Source organism: Saccoglossus kowalevskii, chromosome 9, assembly GCF_978046115.1.
Source record: "Saccoglossus kowalevskii chromosome 9, keSacKowa6.1, whole genome shotgun sequence".
Taxonomy (NCBI): Eukaryota; Metazoa; Hemichordata; class Enteropneusta; family Harrimaniidae; genus Saccoglossus; species Saccoglossus kowalevskii.
The window spans coordinates 23,260,963-23,282,098 of NC_140649.1; the positions used below are offsets into that span (position 1 = coordinate 23,260,963).

The following is a 21,136-nucleotide window of genomic DNA, read 5'->3' on the forward strand; positions in this document are numbered from 1 at the left end:
AAGACTGGTGCTTCAAGGCATTCGTGTCTTGTGATGATCAAATCTTTGGGTTTACTATCAATGCTAGGAAATGACAATGATGCATGTTCCCAACTGACACGCTTTGTTTGTGTGCTGTATTGATGAGCTTTGCTGGTTCCTTTACTCAAACCGTGCAGCTGAAGGAGAAAACCTTCACCAACTCCAGGTTCACTGGAATTGCATATTTGTAGCGTGCACTACATAGCCATGATTTGGAAGAAAGCTAATGAAAATCACCAAAACCTCCCAGCTCCTACTTCACCTAATAAAATGCGGATGTAAACGTGGATGTGAAGGAATGTGTAGATGTCGCAAAAACAATATCCCCTGTACAGAATTATGTGGATGGTGGGCATTCACTTGCAACAACAAAACAAACCAACCAGAGATAAATGGGGAGTGTGAAGACGATCGATGTATATTGCTATATCTACACCTATACTATTTATACAATAACTGAACAAAAATAATAGTGTTAAAATAATTGTGTAGATTTGTGTTTTTTTTTTACTTTATCATGCTATGCATGCCATGTGAGCAATACATTAGTTTAATCATACAGCTATTTTGTAGATTTATTTCCAAAATCATTGTATAGATTCAATAGAGTTCAGAATGGAAGCCATCTTGTGCATAGGCATGTTAATCATAACTTTAGCCTAAATTTCTTTTTGTCAAAAAACCCATATCTAAACACTTTGTTTGTTGTTATAACTACTATATGTGTATGAGTGAATATATTCAATCATTGCTAAACGGCGGCCATTTTGGTCGCCATCTTGAATTTCAGACCCTTAGGAAGTGAACAAAAAATGTCACCCTAATTTTTATTAAAGCTTATGATACCTTCTTTCAAAATCAAGTGAGTTTTGCTTTTACCAAAAAAATACACGAAATTGCAAATGATTCTACACTTATTGGTCGAGTTGGTCCCAAGTGGGTCTCGGCCAACATGAAGTGAACGTGAAATCTGCAAACACGAAAGAATAACATTCTGGCACGTAACGTGAACATAGTAAGCACCATATTGGTCAAGATTCAAGTACAAAAATGAAACGTATGTTTTATTTGGTGATTAAAGAAACAATAGTTGAATTAGTACACAGCTCCTCGGCACAGACTAAAAAGTCAAAAAACGTTAGAAAGTTAAGGTCCATTTGAAAAAATATAATAATACTATCCAATCGTGATACAATTTGATTTATCCCGACGTGATATGGACTGACAATGAGGCTGTACCTTCATGTAACTCTGTAATCTGTACTTTCTTAATTGTATTGTTAGGGTTTCAAACCCAGATGGGTCAAAACCCTATTGAATTTGTTCCGTTTATTATTATTATTCTTCTGCCGGTTTTTCGTAAAGCTTTTTGTCAATACTAATGGACCAATCAGCAGTAACATTTGCCATGTTGGTGGAGGTTGATGAGATCTTGTGCATATCCCAAGTTCTGCCACATTTGTCACATGACCTAGCTGCTAAAATGTTTTGCATAATCCACGAATCCACTATTCCTGCATAAGTTTAAAAGATCAACTGCCATAGTATTTCCAAAACGGCAGTATAAGTAATTGTTATATCTCAAGCACTGTTACAGATAGGGACATGCAACTTGTGCAATATTGAAGCCACGGGACAAGAGATGTAAATAACACATGAGATGACAATATATGGTTATTTGACCTCATTAAATGTCCATAACCGTGATATCTCAAGCACTGTTACAGATAGAGACAAGCATTCTGTGCAATATTGAAGCTATGGGACAAGAGATGTGACTGACATATGACAATATATAGTCATGTGATCTCATTAAATATACATAACTGCAAAATCTCAAGCACTGTTACAGATAGCAACATGCAACTGAAGCAATATTGGAGTCAATGGACAAGAGATGTGACTAACATATCAGATGATAATATATGGCCATGTGACCTCATGAGTTATGCCTAAGTGTAATATCTCGAGCACTGTTACACATAGAGACATCCAACTTGTGCAATAATGAATCTATTGGACAAGAGATATGCCTAACATATCAGATGACCTTATTGGCGATCCGCTCCGCTAGGATTGCCCTTATAATCACTTTTGTCGTTTTGTGTCTGTACATTTCCAATGTTTTCACGTATTCTTCTGTGATTTTTTTGGCTTGGCCGATTTCGTTCAAACTTGGCAGGTAGGTCACACCTTCACATTAGTTATTAGAAAAAATCTGAAAAAAAAATTTTGCCCCACCATTGCCATAGCAACAGCCAAAAAACTGATTTTTGGATAGTTTCGCGCCAAATGTATCTCCTCCTACAAATTTGGGATAAAACGCTTTAGAGATAGCTCATCATACTCAGCTTGAGTGTGGCACAAAGTTACTATTTGAAATTTTGATATCTGTTTTCATTACCGAGAAATTTGACCCCAGTTGGGGAAACTTTTCACCAGCAACGGCTTTTAACTCCTCTGTGATTTGTTCGGCTCGGTTGGTTTTGTTCATACTTCACAGATAGGTCGTGCCGTCACTAATTGGAAAACAATCCTGGCCCACCACTGCCATTGCAACATCCAAAAACTGATTTGTTAATACTTTCGCCCCAAATGTATTACCTCCTACCAGTTTTGTACACAGTCAGCTGGCATCGGTGTCGCTGGGTGTATATGATAAAGGTAAGTTGTGCAACCAAATTTGCCGAGTTCGCAGTTTTTCGCCAATAAAAAAATAACTAAGGCAACAACTCACGGTTTTTCAGCATTTTTGTAATACAGACATTATTCTCTATGAATAATCCGCCCAAAACAGGAACATTTCTACTAATTCTTGTGTTTTTTCAACGTTTTTCGAAAAAAACTGTGATTAGGCTACGGAAGTAGAACATTCCGGAGGGGCGAAACGAGGGAGCCAAATTTAACGCGTAAAAATAGAACGCGTATTTTGACCTCTATGCGGTCGTTGCCAAAGAGCCCTGCGTCCATCGCCTGGCGATGCTCTTCCGTTTCACCAGTTGCGTTTTTTTGACTAAAATTTGGGCAGTACTGTCAGTCACGAAAATTGATGAATAAATTAATACACATAAAATATGAATCACGGGCTAATTCAATGGTCACCGAACACTCCACTACTAAACAATCTGTGGCAAAATAGTAGCGTACTGTATATTTGACCCAGATTTGACAAGCGTGGTACAGTTTTTTGCTCGTGTCCGTAATAACGCGCACAAAGGATTGTGGAACAGAGTCATTTATTTGCTGGCATTCTTGACTTTTGACTGCAGTTCTTTTTTATATTTTAGAGTAAATGCTTCTGATATGCTCTTGTTTAATATCAGTCTGAAATTCTGGACTGTGGTCATATTTTTCGATTAGGAGTCGTATATTTAAATAACTCACCGTGACTAGTGTTTTGTATTATGAAGTATATTGTTATGAAGGTCAACACACTGCAACTTAGGTAAATATTTACCATTTCGTTATTTCATTATTTCGCTTTCCAGCATTTACAGGAAACGCTTCATTCTAGAAAATGCTATCGCAAAACAGTTGGAAATAATAAATGTAACAGCAGAATACGTCCTAGCACAGTCACTCTACTAGGAGAGTGACTGTGGTCCTAGTAATAAACTATAAGTGACTTCTAAAGGCTGAATGGTGTTTGCCAACTTTGTATTAGTTATAAACCGACGTTAGCTTCACGTTTATGTCACACCATGGAAACAGCCAAAAACATGTTGCTTGTTTTTGAGCAGAGCGGATCGCCAACCAGCCTACCGGCTTGTATTGTCTTCTGACTTCATTAAATATGCATAACCGTAATATCTCAAGCTCTGTTAAAGATAGGAGCATGCAACTGATGCAATATTGAAGCCATTGTACACGTGATGTGCCAAATACATCAAATGACCATATATGGTCGTATGACTTCATTAATTATGCATATCCCCATTACCTCAAGCACTGTTACAGACAGGAACATGCAATTGGTGCAAAATTGAATCCAATGTACAGGAGATGTGACTAACATATCAGATGATAATATATAATCATGTGATCTCATTAAATATGCATAACCATAATATCTCTGTTACTGTTACAGGTAGGGACATGCAACCAGCACAATATTGCATAAGAGATTGACTAACATACGGAAAGATTATATATGGTCATGCAAGCTTTTCGATATGCAAAAAGTTAATATCTACATTACTGTTTCAGATACGGACATGCCAATGCACTTATGATGGTGTCTGAACAGAAATGTTACTCGCATTTCATTTCGCCATATCTAGTCACATAACCTCATTAATGTGCATATCTGTATTATCTTACGGACTGCTACCGACAGGTACTTGTTATTTTTGTCGATGATGTTAATTTTGGAACGCACGCTTCACGGGATTCGAAACCCGACATTGCTGCATAGCCGCTATATGTATTCTTTTTTTGCAATCATGGTACTGTATAAAAGAGTAAATTTTTCTGATTACTCTACTGAGTAATCATAGTAAAAATAAAGAGATTTTTTGTATATAATTGGGTGTTTAAATAAATTAAAAGAATTTATATTGCGCCTGGCCCCATCACAATGTTATGCAGTTACGAGGTTACATCATATTGTATGCTATACACAACATATATTAGTTTTAACTTCCTTTTGAAGTTTAATGGGAATGGAATTTATTTAGTAGTTTCTTGTTTTCAAAAGGAGGATAGAGTATATACATGTATTTGCAGAAGATCACTTATATAGTTTCGAACGAGACCGTTTAAAGCTTTGAAGGTTGACATCATTTTGTAGTCAATTCTATGTCCAACCGGTAGCCAGTGAAAGCTTTGATATGTGATTGTCTCGGCTGGAACGTTTAAGGCTGCAGTATTTTGATATGTTCTTATATGTCCAATGTGACGAATGTGGAAGTATATAGATTTGCATGAGTTCGTAATGTGAACATGTATTTTTGAAGACTACTACTAGAATTCAAGCTGATGACTGGTTTAACTAAATTTGAACCGATGAGGATTTGCTCAATTGCATCCGGTGAGTGATTAACTTGCAACTTGCACTTCTGTTTTAGAGTCATTCACCCGGAGCTTGTTTTGTGACATAGTTTAATGCTATTGATGCAGGTCTCAATGGAGTTGACAGCAGAATGTTTATCCTTCTGTTAGCATGCAAGGTAGAGCTAATTACCAGCTGCATATTGATGGAACTGCAAGCTGTGTAGACGAATGAGCTTCCCAAATGGTAATGTGTAAAAAAAATGGTCTGGGGTATTCCAAAACAAAGCAGTGTGGCTCCACTATTTGTGTTTGCAATCAAGGTATGATCGAAACCATTTGAGGGCCACACCGGTGATACCAATCTCAGAACATGCAGAATAATAGGTAATGATCGATGTATCAAAAGAAGCAAATAGATCTAGAAGAATAAATACGGTGACCAGATAGACAAGCAAATATCGTTATCTGCCTTCAAATGATGTTTCAGTGTGATGATATTTTCTGTACGCTGATTGGAGTGGTTATAAAAGAGAGTTCGCTATCAAATACATATTCAACAGTCTTCTCCAGGGTCTTAGAGAAAACGGGAGATTTGAGAATGTTAAGGACATCTCGCCAATATAAGTGTAGTTGATCACGACCTGCCTTTTCGATAAGAGTTTGCTTTCTGAAATCTCCCTTATCGAAGGCATAATTTTGTCTACAATTAGCTTCCCGGCCATGCGTCAAAATGGCTTATAGAATTCTACTGTCAGGTGTTCATTGTCGGGACTGTCATTTTCTTTCATTAAGGGCAGGATATTATAAACCTCTCTTCTTTTAAATTTTCCCTCACATACATTTTTGTAATGTATCTGACAGTTGGGGAGGCTCCCCAGTTTCTGTAAAAAAAAACTCATCCTCTTACTTATTTAGATTTTCTTTTTTTCGAGATTTGTCTTTGAATTTATTTCAAATTTCCCTAGGTTGGTTCTATTATCAAATTTACTTGTTTTTAATTTCTTGATCCTGGACTTTCTTTTGTTGGTCAACTAATCCTCAATTTCAGATACTTTCTGCTTAGTTTCTTCTACCTGCTCATGCATTGGCTCTATCTTGGCTATATCACTTCGGATTGGTCCTTGCTGTATAACTGCATTACTTTCACGTGATCGCCATCTTATTGTAGATAATAACATTTTGCAATACAGTTGTTTCATTGATCGTTGTTAACATTCCATCCACTTTTCGTTCCTGTCAATCGAACACTTTAGTTCCTTACCCTTTCGCGATCGTCTCGGTGGCATTTGGATTCTTAAATTTCTTTAGCAGTTGAATAATCTTTCACTTTTTCCTGAGACGACCGATCATGGTTACGTTGTTTGGCACATGCACAAACCTCTCTGGAGAGATAACTATATATTGATCAGATAATAGAGCCATTTCTTCTCTAAATACATTCCAGTGAACAATAATATGAACAATAATATTGAGTTTGGACTTCACCAAAGAACACAGTCATAGCTCGGATTATTGTATTTCATCACTGCTGCTTGTTTGGAAGCTATGTGGCAATTTTTCACTACGTTATTATTATAGTGTGTTAAAATACATACATATGATTACGTTTACGTGATTGTTGTTACGAAAACGACAACAATACAAGTGATCCATTACGCGTGTGATTAGAACAACGGTGATACGAATACGATAGCAACTACTGTTACGAATACCATAGTGTACAGTTAAGTAGTAAATTTTATACTGTAGTATAAGAATGCATTGTTGACGGAACGCCTTTGTGTGCGGTCACAATATTATAGGAACAAATATATATATATTCGATAGTGAAGGATTACTGTTTTCTGTGTCACAAATAATATTTTCGAAGCTCTTTACCAGAAACTACAGAAATTACTTGATTGTGATAAAGCTGAACTGATATACAAAAGTAAGCTAAAATAAATCCTCAGATCTACGAGATCATATGCAAAGTATTTGAAGTACGGTGAACAAATAAGTAATACCGTATTTACTATATTACAAGCACATCTTGCCTCTGTCATTTGCGCTTCCAAATAGAGAAAATACAGTTTGTAAATATATAACTGCAAACAGCCGTCCGTGCAGTTCCTTGTGGCTATGGTATACATAAATATAAGATGAATTGATTGTTTGGTATTTTTGATACTGATTTTCAAAATGTGAATTTAGCCGAGTCCCTTACCGACAAAGGTTTGGTTTATTTTGGACTATAAACAAATAATTTAAAAGCGTTAATAACCAAAATTTCACGTGTTCGAAGGTGAAAACTATTTTTGTTTTGTGAAATATAGAAAGTAGATAAAAACATTCTTTAATTCAACCCTTTTTCAAAAGAATGTTTTCAGTATTAGGAAGGATTCCTAAATGTTTTTTACGTCTGATGTTCATCTGACACAGACAAAAAGCAAGATACTGAAAATTGCATCGTTATATATATTCCTCAGTCAGTAATGATGAGGCCCTTATGTGGGGATTTATTATTTGCAAATTAAACTCGCATGTCTTATTATATTTAAAAAAAAATAAACAAGACAGTAGTATAAAATGAAATATGCGTAAACTAAAATATTTTACAAAAACGATAACTGATTTCAATTGTCCTCCGAATTAAAATCAGCCAGTGAATGGCTGAAAATCAGTGCTTTTACCGATTTTCACTTCACTGGCGTATTAATAAGCATTTAAACACTAAATATCAATATATAATACATTGCGCAATACATATGCTAGGAGATGGAATAAATGTAATAGGTCAAAGTAATGATGGGAACGTGTAAAAAACAAATTTGTTACCCTATTTTGACCACATATAACACTCTCTGAGCCCATAACCATGCTTAAAATTCAGAGATTGAAATTAACATGTATGTTTAGTAATACACGTTCATGCAAACCGGAAAAAGTATGCATGTAATACATTGTACCAATCTAATTAAAATCTGATGTGTATTACGGGGTAAATTTAATTCAATTTTATATATTTTACTTCATTTATTACTTTTACTATTTTTGTTTGCTTATACTATTATTACATACATCTTATTTTGTATTACTTGATTTATCGCCACATACATCTGAACCGACGAAGATTTAAAAAAATTTCAAGGAGATTCCTTCCGATTGGTTTAGTAAACCAATCAAAGGCTATACCACGCGAAACGAGCTATGGATCGAAATACACTAAGATACTATTGTAACGCGTACCACATAATAACACTCGCAGCAAATGTCACGCGAACCACATCACCAAATATTGTTGAAATAATCAAATTTTGTCATAATGTCAAATAAAGGCAAAACAAGCAATTAAGGAAAAAATATAATGTAATAAAAATGTCTGAATAAAGGTCACATGAGTAAATAATGTCGAAATAAAAGACAAAAATGTAAATAATGTAATGAGAGTGTAGAAATAATATTGAAATAAGTTAATAATGACATAATAATCTAATAATAACGTCGAAATGAGTAAATGATTGCAAAATAATGTGATAATAGTAATAATAGTATTGATATAAACACGAAATAATGAACAAAATAACCCAGTGTAGTGCAACATCAATTAGGCGATAGCTGAATAAACAAAACCAGGCTGGTGAAGATGCAGGAGGACGGGTACAGATTTAATTGAATGAAAATAAAAATAAATGTGTTCAATGTAATAACAAGAATCGAAAGTATCATTAAGTTGTGCACGAATTGTTGGGAGAAATATAATGTATAGAAACTATGAGTTATTGGCAGGCAAGGGTATGATACTCGAGCAAAAAAAATGGCATTTTCCCGCTGCTAATCTACACATAATATTAACCCTACCAATAATTTTCTCTATGGTGGGGGAGCGACATATTGAAATAAAACGTGTTTTATGATGACATTACAAATTCACATAACATTTGTTGGCGTTACTAGAACAGAAATTGTCGAGCAGATTGTTCAACAACCAGCACAAATACTGCGGGAAGTAATCACTTATCACCCTTTGACCATTTTGAGACGCGAGTGAACGTATTTTCATACTGCAGTCAATTTAAAATGTTAACATACTGCAAGTAGCAATCGTTGCATTCGAAATATATAAATTGTTTGTACCGAAAAAAGTTTACATGTAAATTTGCCTTAATGCTTTTACTGTTATTCTACTAGTATTTTCTACTGGACAGGGCTTCGACGACAAGCCACCGATTCCGGTTGCCGGACAATGACGATTAATATGGTTCATGTTCAAGAAAATGTTCTTGTTCAAGAAAATATGATTGAGAACACATCAGATAAAATAAAAATAATTAATAACGAACATGTACAAATTGATTACACAGAAAAGAAAATACACCCCTTAAAGACAAATGATAAATTTACTGTATTTAACCACGTTTTCTGCTATTTGAGCACGCTGTCGAACACTTTGAAAGGCTAGCTGTGATATGCTGTAGCCTAAACAAGATTTGAACGGAATTTCTATGAACACTTTAAAAAAAAGCCAGCAAATATATAATAAATTCAAGATATAGCAAGTACATGATTAAAATTGACAATCAGAAGTTTAAAAAAACACAATTAAATATGTTTATGAATGTCAGAGATGTGGCAGAGGATGTACGCATTGATTGAACTTGATTGAGTTATAAATTGTCAGACAAATATGTCTTTGGCAGTGATTAAGATTCTGATAGCAATATACAGTAGGTACATATGCATCAAATGTTAATGCAATTCGGCTGGTAGTTTACAGACGTAGTTGGTAATATTTGCTAACAAGTAATTGCAAAACATAGTCCTTGTTAGTTCTCAAGTATAAGATATATATATAAAGAATGACCTGACAAAGTGATATGCATCCAATCTCAAATCGAGGTAAATGTACATAGCATCCAAACCTGTAATTGCAGAAATGCTTGTTTTTGATGAAGTATTGACAACAGAGTAACCGCAATTCAGTCATATGGAATCAGATAACCAGATGAATGAATATGCACATGCGCATGTTGTATAATGTCAGCCCATACCGGAGATATGACTTTATAACTACATGCGCTAAAACAAAATGATCACCAGTCGGTCATATAAAATTCCATTCAAAAAACAGACAAACATGCACTGGGGTCCACAATGTCAAATATATGTACCAAGTAGGAAAAATAATGAATACATAATCTAAATCTGATTACGGAATATTGAAGCATTTTTAATGGCCACCACATACTGCAGATTGTTTAACTGTAAGAACACATGAGCTTATATGCAACGTAATGTTTATTTAAAATTCGGAAATGTTTGGGAAGGGAATGTCCGAGACAGAGCTCTGGAACAAAATTTGCTAAAACAAAGTGGCCACCGGGCATTTATTTGAATCCGAACTGAAAAACAAAATAACCTGCGTCCAAGTCCCACAAAGTCCGATGTCTGTACCAAGTTTGAACACAATCCGTTCATACACAACTAAGATTCGATTTGTGAAGTTTGAATTGTTCAGACAAGGCACTTCCGACAAACAGGTGGATAAGTCACAGACGTACAAACACAGGCTAAAAATAGAGAATTGATCAAAACGACATTATTCTAAGCCACAAACACACCAAATATGAAAATAATTTGAATACCGAAATTTAGAAGCACGTCTCCAACAGAAACACAAATAAACGTAACACAAGTGTTGTATCCTAATTTATCAATAGTTCGATCAAAACAGAAATTTATATGACAAATGTGTGTTAGCCGTGCCCATCATGTGTTACAAGCATGACTGCCATATTTATATTTTTTCGATACAATGTTTTTGGAATTTTTCTGAAGAAAGGGTTATATTTTTGGGCGATTACTGGCTTTAAACCTAGTACTAGGCATAAGCAAATGTAATCAGTCACATGCAAACTTTAAATGCGAGAGATATCTGTCATGTGTTGTTTCATGCCTGCGTCCTACTTTTAACAGCTGAGGAAAGGTCAAGCACAGTATTAAAATCAATAAGGCTGAATATAACAGACCCATATCAGACTACGATCAATTGAGTAAAAAGTATGACATGACTTGTGCAAATGAGGTAAAACAAAATCAACTTACGTCTCACAATGAGTCTCATAAAACCATTTAATCCGTCTTGTCGTTGTTCTTGAGTAGTATAACATTCATAAATTCCAGCATCTGATGGTTTAGCTGATGTAATTATAATACTACTTTGTCCATTCCATGCTTCTATATCTACACCATTATGTTTCCATTTCAATTGTGATTCTGATATTGATGTTGATTGTATGGTCATTGTCAGTGTTACATCATCTCCCCAACTCACTGTCTTTGTTTGACTCTCTGGCTTTATTTCAGCTGCAGAAAAGAAGGAGAGAATTCAAAAACACTGCAACAATCTCACCAAGTATTAACAATATCACAGCCCCTCTACAGCTAAGGTTGTAGGCTACAGTTAATACAACAACGAGGTACGTTTCTGTGAGCACAGGCTACTGAGATTACAGAACACTGTTTATGATTATGGTGAGTGAACACAAACGACGTAGGCTTCTGAGAGTATGCAGCAATGGCGTAGGCTATTCTGAGTGCACAACAGAGTTAGAGATTATTGTAAATACACAAAAATGTTGTAGGCTATCGCGACTACACAACAGTTCTGTAGGTTATTGTAAGTAAGCAGCATGGATGTTGGCTAGCGAGTACACATTAATGTCGTAGGCTATAGCGACTTCAGAGCAATTTTGTAAGCTACTGCCGGTACACAATAATGTTGTAATTTACACAGCAGTGACGGAGGCTATTGCGAGTATATACAATAATGTGTTTGGCTATTGTGAATATAATGCAATGTTGTAGGCTATTGCCAATGCAAAACACAGTTGCAAATTGTTGTGAATACACAGCAATAACGCAGACATCTTTATGCTATTGTGAGTATATCGTAAAGTTTTGGGCTATAGCGACTACACAACAATTGTGTATTGAAGACTAGTATGAGTACATATCAATGATGAGGGCTATTGTGTTAGCACACATCAGTGACATACGCTACTGAGAGTACACAGCAATATTGTAGGCTGTAGGCTATGAATACTGCACAACAATGCTGAAGACTACAACGAGCATACAGCAATGTTGTAGGATATGGTGAGTACACAGCAGTGACGTAGACTACTAAAAATACATAGCAATATCGTAGGCTAGTGCGACTACATAACAATTGTGTAGGCTATTATAAAACACACTATATCTGTAGGCTATTCCGACCACACAACAATTTTGTAGGCTATTGTGAGTACAATACAATGTCGTAGGCTAGTGCGACTACACAACAATTGTGTAGGCTATTGTGAGTACACAGCGATGCCATAGTCTACTATGAGTACACAACAATGCTGTAGGCCACTTTGAGTACATAGCAATGTTGCAGGTTATTGTGAAAAAAAATGTTGTTGACTACTGTGACTATACAGCAATGTTTCACGAAAATGTGATGAGCGATCAAGATATAAATTGATTATTTTATACAAATTTATAACCGAGTAAGACAACCGTCAAGTAAACATATATTTGGCTTATCTCAGAACATCTATTTACACAGTTTCATTAAACTCTGACGAGTGGTCGGGATATTGGTTGAAAAGCTAAAAAATGAGTAATACATGTGAATTACGTAATTAATATGCACAAATTGCATCACGAAACTAATCAGACATGTTCGTTATTTCAGAGCATCTATGTTCCAAGTTTCATTGGGAAATTGTTAAATGGCAATATAGGGTGTTATCTGTGAATGTTTTAAATAAAAGTATGATGAATTATGGGTTGATAATATTGGTTATTATAATGGAAAGAACAGACATGATTAGTGGTTTCTGATTCAGTAATTGAGATACATATTTGACACGTACTAACTTGATACAAAGTAATGCATTTTTGTCCGTTTGGCATTGAATATTAACCTTTTAATAACCATCAACCTCATGCTTGTTTTGTGTTTGTCACGTTCATTTTATTTGTATGCAAATTGTTCACACAGACTTGGTTATCAGCTAACAATAGATAACTATAAAGTTGTGAAATGTTTTGATTGTGGACATCACAATGCGATGCACTTCATTATAAATGCCTCAGGCATCGCTGAATATAGTTTAGTTGAGAAGTTCAATTTTAAACTGCGTATATCGTAATTTTACCCTGCAAATTCTAGTGATTTTCTAACAATTATTTCCATGGATTTAAATTACTAAATATTCCAACCAAGTCCCTTCTCGAAGGTCACGATAACGCATTTCTTGTTTGCTACGCAAAAAAATATTTAATGCTGCATAACAATTAGCGTGCACAATCTGTACCCAGCTATGGTGAAAAAACTCGTGCTTTAATCACTATTTTGATGACTATACCAAACATACTTGTGTTGAGAGCGCTTCCTGTGACGACACAACTGCTTAGAAGGTCAACTCAACTGAATCGCGTCATGCAAATTCTTGGCTCAAATAACAACCAGAATCATTACTGTTAATATGTGAGGGAAATATGTTTGGCGAAAAGATTATGTTTATAATATGTAAAAAAATTATGCCAGTCATGTATTGTCAGTTGACAAAACCCTCAGCAACTCAGATTTCTCGAGTTTTAAAAGCCGTGCATGAGAGAGTGATGAATCTCGTCATTAGTCTACTATCTTGACACCACGCACTTAAGGTTACTGAACTTCAAATAATTACCGCAGTTGTTGAAGCATACAGAAAACATTAGTCGTTTCTTCGTGCAATATGAACTATTAATAAGGCAGCTACATCTACATAAAAATGTGATTGTAAGGGTATCACGAGATGAAGGAGCAAACTGCATTATATTTCAGGAAGTGGGAAGCCGCAAATAGGCATTATTTTTAAACAAGAAAAGCCTTTTTATATTTTAGGGATAGCAAAAGCATAATTCGATATTGCAGAAGACACACTGATTACACAAAAAAAATGATCATGTCGAAGACGCCAGTCGTAACCAGAAAGTGCTTACTTAACATTTCAAACAGATTTAAACTGGTATAATATATTACATGATAAACAAATCTTAAATGCAGGTCATTATAATCATAGAGAAATAATAACGTTACAGAAATGTAGTTAACTGAAGATTATTTAACCGAGAAACTGTTTGTTAACCAACAATACTTTTATTTATTATTTGAATGGGTCGTCCAGTGCCTCAATTTATTTCATTATATTGGAAATTGAGTTTTTACCGCATTTGTATTGCTGTTACATCAATCACTGCCGACCCAAATGATACAATTCTCGAAAAGTTACAAAAACGCATGTGCCAACGTATTAAAAGACCCAGGTTTTAACATTATGCAAAGATAAGACCACAACGCAGGCACAACATTCAAAAATAAAAAAGTTTATATAAATATTAAGATACTCCTTCCACCTAATAAAGATATTTTTTCAAATATACAAGGTTGCCAATTCGAGCAGATTTAATCCGATTTTCATTTCGACCAGGACATATCAACTAACGGGTGGACACAGAACGCAAACTTACTCGATTATTTTACCGAATACATGACTTGTATCGACGTAAGGGTAATAAAAAACGAAGCGTTACTATGAGAAACATACACGTTATATTATGTATCCAAAATTCATACCATGACGACAACATTAATCTACAGAAATTTATTTATATATGGTCACAATACTAGAATATAATCTGTTGATCATGGAGGAATATTTTATTATCTATCCTAATAATACACAATGGAATTTGGATTGTGACTCCAGAGACAAAAATGTGCATAATGTTTTGTGAAAATACTCGGATATATGTATTCAGATGTGTAGCACATACCTGAAACCTTATACAATTGTAGACAACAAGACTTACCAACCATATCACACGCTATTAACCTGACCTTCATGGTATTTAAATTACCAAACTGTATGTTCGGTATGTAAAGCTTTATGAAAAGAAGAACTGCCCAAACGTACATTACACATGTGACTCTACTGAAATTAGATAGCATCAGATAGCACCATATTTATTCGAAGACAGACCAACTAAGTGCCGACCTAAAGATGCTTTCCAAATATAATTGGCCTGTCAGTTACCTAAATAATACTTGCTATATATACACATAATACGGACGGTAACATTGCTACAGACAACTCTATTCAGAGCAGAGACGAAAGCAACATATTCCCCTTATAGACGGTTTCAACTCAAAATAGGAGATGTATTACAATAGTGACATCACGTACAAAACGTTTTGTTCACATGGAGTTGCAGGATTAATTAGAAACAATAATTTGAATATTTCAGGAACGCATAGTATACCAACTGTGTTTCGTAGAGGCAACCCCGCAATACTTTGAGACATACCCATGGTAATCACATGGCCGTAACTGGGACGAACTGGGAGGCTCATGACTAGTTCACGACTAGTTCACGAATGCGTGCACTTCAGTGTCCACATTGACACGAACAGGCACGACATGTTCACGGATAGTTTGCGCATAGTTTACGCACTTCCCTCATTGGCACGACGAGTATGCGCAATTCGGATGGTGTCGTGCCTACTTGGGTACGTCATATAAAATGGGGGCCTCCCCAACCCCTGGTCATTTTGTCTCCTCTGTTGTCTCTGTGATATTAGTTGTATCTTCGTTGGAGATCTCTGGAATGGCGAGCAATGTCCAGGAAGCCATATATATACCGCTACACTGACGCGAGCGCCACTGTCGTGCAGTAGTTGTGAACTGCTCGTGAACTCGTCGTGCACTGCTCGTGCCATGCGCAAACTGTTCGTGAAGTGCGTAAACTAGTCGTAAACTGATCGTACCATCAATGCGTGAAGTCGACGTGAGCTGTTCGCGAACTTATAGTGTGAGTTCGCGACAGTCGCACGCACTGGCACGCATCCTTCCTCATCGCCGGACGAGTTCACGAACAGTTTGCACATAGTTCACGATCCGGTCGCTAAATTTGTTCGTGGCCAAAACTGTGAACATTTCAAAATTCTCGTCCCTACATAGCATGCAATCACGACGGGTTTATGCACACTGGTGAGTCGTGCCAATGCGTGCCACGTGTCAGCTTTGCTTTATCTGCTAAGCGAGTCGACGTCCCCACACGTTACGTTCATTTCTTAGCACGAATAACGTCGTCAGGAAATAATTATCAAAATGTTTATGTCATCAGGATCATATGAGATTGTTATACGTGTATGAGAAGATGTTATTACAGCTTGGTGTCAATATCATTTGAATTATATAATAACTTATTTCAAATATTTAGTATACAGATTATATATAAGTAAGAGTACATAGATTATATTATTATTGTTGTATGCTTACAAACAATATCAGTGACATATGCTCACCTTGTGATGCCACTAGAACAGTTTGTAACCTGAAACCTGAATGATCACAGTAGTATACACCGGGTAGATCAGAGCCTTCTGGGATTGCCATCTTCCTTGCATAATCACTCTGGTTTTTATAACTCACACCACTTGGTAACGTATCCCCTGTACCAGTATCTATTACTCTACCATATGTAAATGATGTTGTTGCATCACTACCTGCTGAGTATCCAGCAATAATAGTACTGGCAGTCTTACTTGGTAATGCTTTTATACTAAATAAGGTGATATCTTTATACGCAACTGATGAAAGAACAACAAAACAGTCATTACAACATTTAAATCTAGAATATATATAAAGCTTCAACAAACAACGTATCAAAATGCTATATGAAATCACCGTCTCCTATGTACACTGGCTGTATATAGTGTTCAAGAATTTGTTTAAACATAGACACGTGTACTATAATTGTCACTGTAAGGTTCAAATTTGTAAACAAACAAAAGGTGTGCAGTATATTAGCATTAAGGCAGATTAATTATTATTATTGACATAATTGCAAATTGGTTAAGATCGCATAATTAAGTTAGACAATAAGCCGGTAAACATGTGTGAGTGTTGTCGTTTTAAGTGTTATTAATTTTTAACTGGAACATGTGTATCACGATAGTGTATTTGAATCTGAGTGCCATAACTGATTTGGTTAAGCGTTCGCAGCTCATCTACATGGTTGCATAATTGGGACATTATTTATAATGAACCATAAAAGACACTCATTAGCTTTAACCATGTTATACATAATATTTCCAGAAGTATTATCAAGAATTGTATTAATTCAAATATTCCTGCTGTGTCAAATGTCAATTAAAATGCGTGTATTTTAATTTATTTAATGTCAAATTCCCCACATCAACTTTTTCGACTACAACAATTTGTTTCACATATGTCTAGTGGCGATTCATTTCGGGTTGGGAAAATGCCACGGTTTGAATTGTGTTGAAGAAGTGGTTGGGTTAACAATACGCATAGTGACGCCTCTAACTACTCCTCTCAATCACAATAACATAATTGCAATCAATGTTCATCAACAGCGTTCTTTTATGCAAATGAGCTAGGACTTGAAAGCACGCTCATAAATTACCATCACTGTGACAGTTTTCGGTCTTTAGAAACTTAGCAACGGATACACATGTATGGGATACACATGATATCAATATCAAATTCGTGCCCCTGGAATATCAGATTCATTCATTCTTAGAACTATTCAAATGTTTATATATTACCCACCAAAGACTCAAACCAAATGAAAATACTAAATTTATTTAGTATTTCTGACATTGAAGGGGTACGCTTATATATAGTTGAGCGCCACTAACAAATGGGTTGCAATTCATTTAAATGAATAGATAAGCGATTACGCGAGAGATATATACTTACGCCGAGCATATATTTGCATACTTGATTGTAATACATCAGATTGATGGGACTTGAATTGTTGTACATTACGACCTAATAATTGTCACCAATTAAGGCCAGGCGAGTAATTTCTATCCCACTTTGAGATTACTAGATGGATTGGCCTCGTAGAATCGGCATATCGCTGACGTCACGAGGACAGATTGGACACGGTGAGACATGTAATTTGAATATTGTTTTTTTTAGCTACGTAACTTCAAACACGCTTGATTTGTGAGCTGTAGGCTCTATTTAGATTAATACCGACTTCATGTGACTGAATTTAACGAATGTGATATATATTACGTGATACTAAATCTATGTTTTTACTACTGTAACAGAAAATAATTTTACTTAAATAATTTTATTATTGGAAAATATACAAAAACAACAACTGTATGAATGTAGTTAACAAATTGTCAACATAAATTCAATACACTGGGATGCTCTTCTAAGAACTTCTCAGTAATTTTCAAAACATTGAGATATAACAAACATTATTATTCATCTGTCACCGTAACGTCATAAGTTACAGCGTGCCGTAATTTTATCGGTTATTTATTATTGAGCATTACAGCGCAGCGCTCTCTATCCCATCATAAAACACATGCAAGCACTTAAATCATGTTCGCAGGTTATAAAACTACCGTGATTGTTTTTCTTATTTGTTAAGGAGTTTTGTCAGAAAAATACAGTTCCCAGTTCACTTCTGGTGCAATGACGTGTCATGAATTACCCAGATTATACCATGGTAATATTCGGAATACTTCAACTCATATGTGAATTCCACTATGCTGAGTTATGCTTTTCAAATGAGTTCAGCTTGAACCAAGATTGCACGGCAAATCACCAGGAACTAACATAACGGAGAGATGTTGACCCGAGGATTGTTTTTTTAACTATCAACATTTATTACTATTATGTCTCTTTCTAGTTATGATTATGATCTTGTCATAAACCTACAAAGATGTAATATTTACATCGACCCAAACGAAAACGATAACCGACAATTTCTTTTGTATTCAGAATAGTTTGTCAATCTGGTCATATGTAATTTCTGAATTATTTGCATAATATCAAATCAGAATAATCTCAGTCTGTTTGTGTTTAATCTCAGAACAACTAATCAGAGTTTTGTTTTCGTGCAGCAATTTAGTTCGTAGAAAAAATACCACGAATCTTCAAACCAGGTATGTTTAAATATGTCCGCCTACAATTCGACATCCGGTAAACTAAAGCATTTCAAACATCCGAATGGAAATTATAAAATAAGTTGTTAATACAAGTTGTATTTTTTCTGTTGAACGTGTATACATAAATATTAGACCGCCATTAGACGTGCCTGTATGATTATAGTTTATGGACTATTTAACACACATTCATTGTTCATACATAGTTTTGACTCAAGTGAGAAATGACTTGATGCAAACCATTGTTATTTATATAAGAAAAATAAACAGATACAGGCGCAAACATTGTTTTTTCAGCAAAACAAATCATATATAGGCAAGAAGCGCAACGTGCGTACATTAATCAGAGTTTGTTGATAAACTCTGGTAGGCACATATGTGCACTTGTTACTCTAATATTATAAGGTGACTTATTAACAGCCTGCATGTTTGTGACTTTTTATGACGCCGTATAATAAGTGTTATTTTACATTATGTGAATTTATCTGTGCGTCTATCTAGAAACTAGTTATGATTATGATCTTGTCATAAACCTACACAGATGTAATATTTACATCGACCCAAACGAAAACGATAACCGACAATTTCTTTTGTATTCAGAATAGTTTGTCAATCTGGTCATATGTAATTTCTGAATTATTTGCATAATATCAAATCAGAATAATCTCAGTCTGTTTGTGTTTAATCTCAGAACAACTAATCAGAGTTTTGTTTTCGTGCAGCAATTTAGTTCGTAGAAAAAATACCACGAATCTTCAAACCAGGTATGTTTAAATATGTCCGCCTACAATTCGACATCCGGTAAACTAAAGCATTTCAAACATCCGAATGGAAATTATAAAATAAGTTGTTAATACAAGTTGTATTTTTTCTGTTGAACGTGTATACATAAATATTAGACCGCCATTAGACGTGCCTGTATGATTATAGTTTATGGACTATTTAACACACATTCATTGTTCATACATAGTTTTGACTCAAGTGAGAAATGACTTGATGCAAACTATTGTTATTTATATAAGAAAAATAAACAGATACAGGCGCAAACATTGTTTTTTCAGCAAAACAAATCATATATAGGCAAGAAGCGCAACGTGCGTACATTAATCAGAGTTTGTTGATAAACTCTGGTAGGCACATATGTGCACTTGTTACTCTGATATTATAAGGTTACTTATTAACAGCCTGCATGTTTGTGACTTTTTATGACGCCGTATAATAAGTGTTATTTTACATTATGTGAATTTATCTGTGCGTCTATCTAGAAACTAGTTATGATTATGATCTTGTCATAAACCTACACAGATGTAATATTTACATCGACCCAAACGAAAACGATAACCGACAATTTCTTTTGTATTCAGAATAGTTTGTCAATCTGGTCATATGTAATTTCTGAATTATTTGCATAATATCAAATCAGAATAATCTCAGTCTGTTTGTGTTTAATCTCAGAACAACTAATCAGAGTTTTGTTTTCGTGCAGCAATTTAGTTCGTAGAAAAAATACCACGAATCTTCAAACCAGGTATGTTTAAATATGTCCGCCTACAATTCGACATCCGGTAAACTAAAGCATTTCAAACATCCGAATGGAAATTATAAAATAAGTTGTTAATACAAGTTGTATTTTTTCTGTTGAACGTGTATACATAAATATTAGACCGCCATTAGACGTGCCTGTATGATTATAGTTTATGGACTATTTAACACACATTCATTGTTCATACATAGTTTTGACTCAAGTGAGAAATGACTTGATGCAAACTATTGTTATTTATATAAGAAAAATAAACAGATACAGGCGCAAACATTGTTTTTTCAGCAAAACAAATCATATATAGGCAAGAAGCGCAACGTGCGTACATTAATCAGAGTTTGTTGATAAACTCTGGTAGGCACATATGTGCACTTGTTACTCTGATATTATAAGGTTACTTATTAACAGCCTGCATGTTTGTGACTTTTTATGACGCCGTATAATAAGTGTTATTTTACATTATGTGAATTTATCTGTGCGTCTATCTAGAAACTGTATGGGTTTTAGCATGTGGATAACCTATTGATAGTTATCGCCTAGTGAAAAATCTGATTAAATATTACTGTGTAGCCTGT

The 21,136-nt window shown here is 35.0% G+C and overlaps 1 pseudogene across 1 annotated transcript in view; it reads right to left on the minus strand.

The window, feature by feature from the left end:
• LOC102804660 (tyrosine-protein kinase receptor Tie-1-like) overlaps positions 1–21,136 on the minus strand; it is a 54,003-nt pseudogene that overhangs the window by 23,506 nt on the left and 9,361 nt on the right. Inside the window, exons 2-3 of the transcript XR_014930673.1 lie at positions 16,394–16,678; positions 11,098–11,358 (exon numbers count right to left, since the gene is read on the minus strand). The product of XR_014930673.1 is annotated as a tyrosine-protein kinase receptor Tie-1-like (transcript). The remainder of the gene's footprint in view (positions 1–11,097; positions 11,359–16,393; positions 16,679–21,136) is intronic.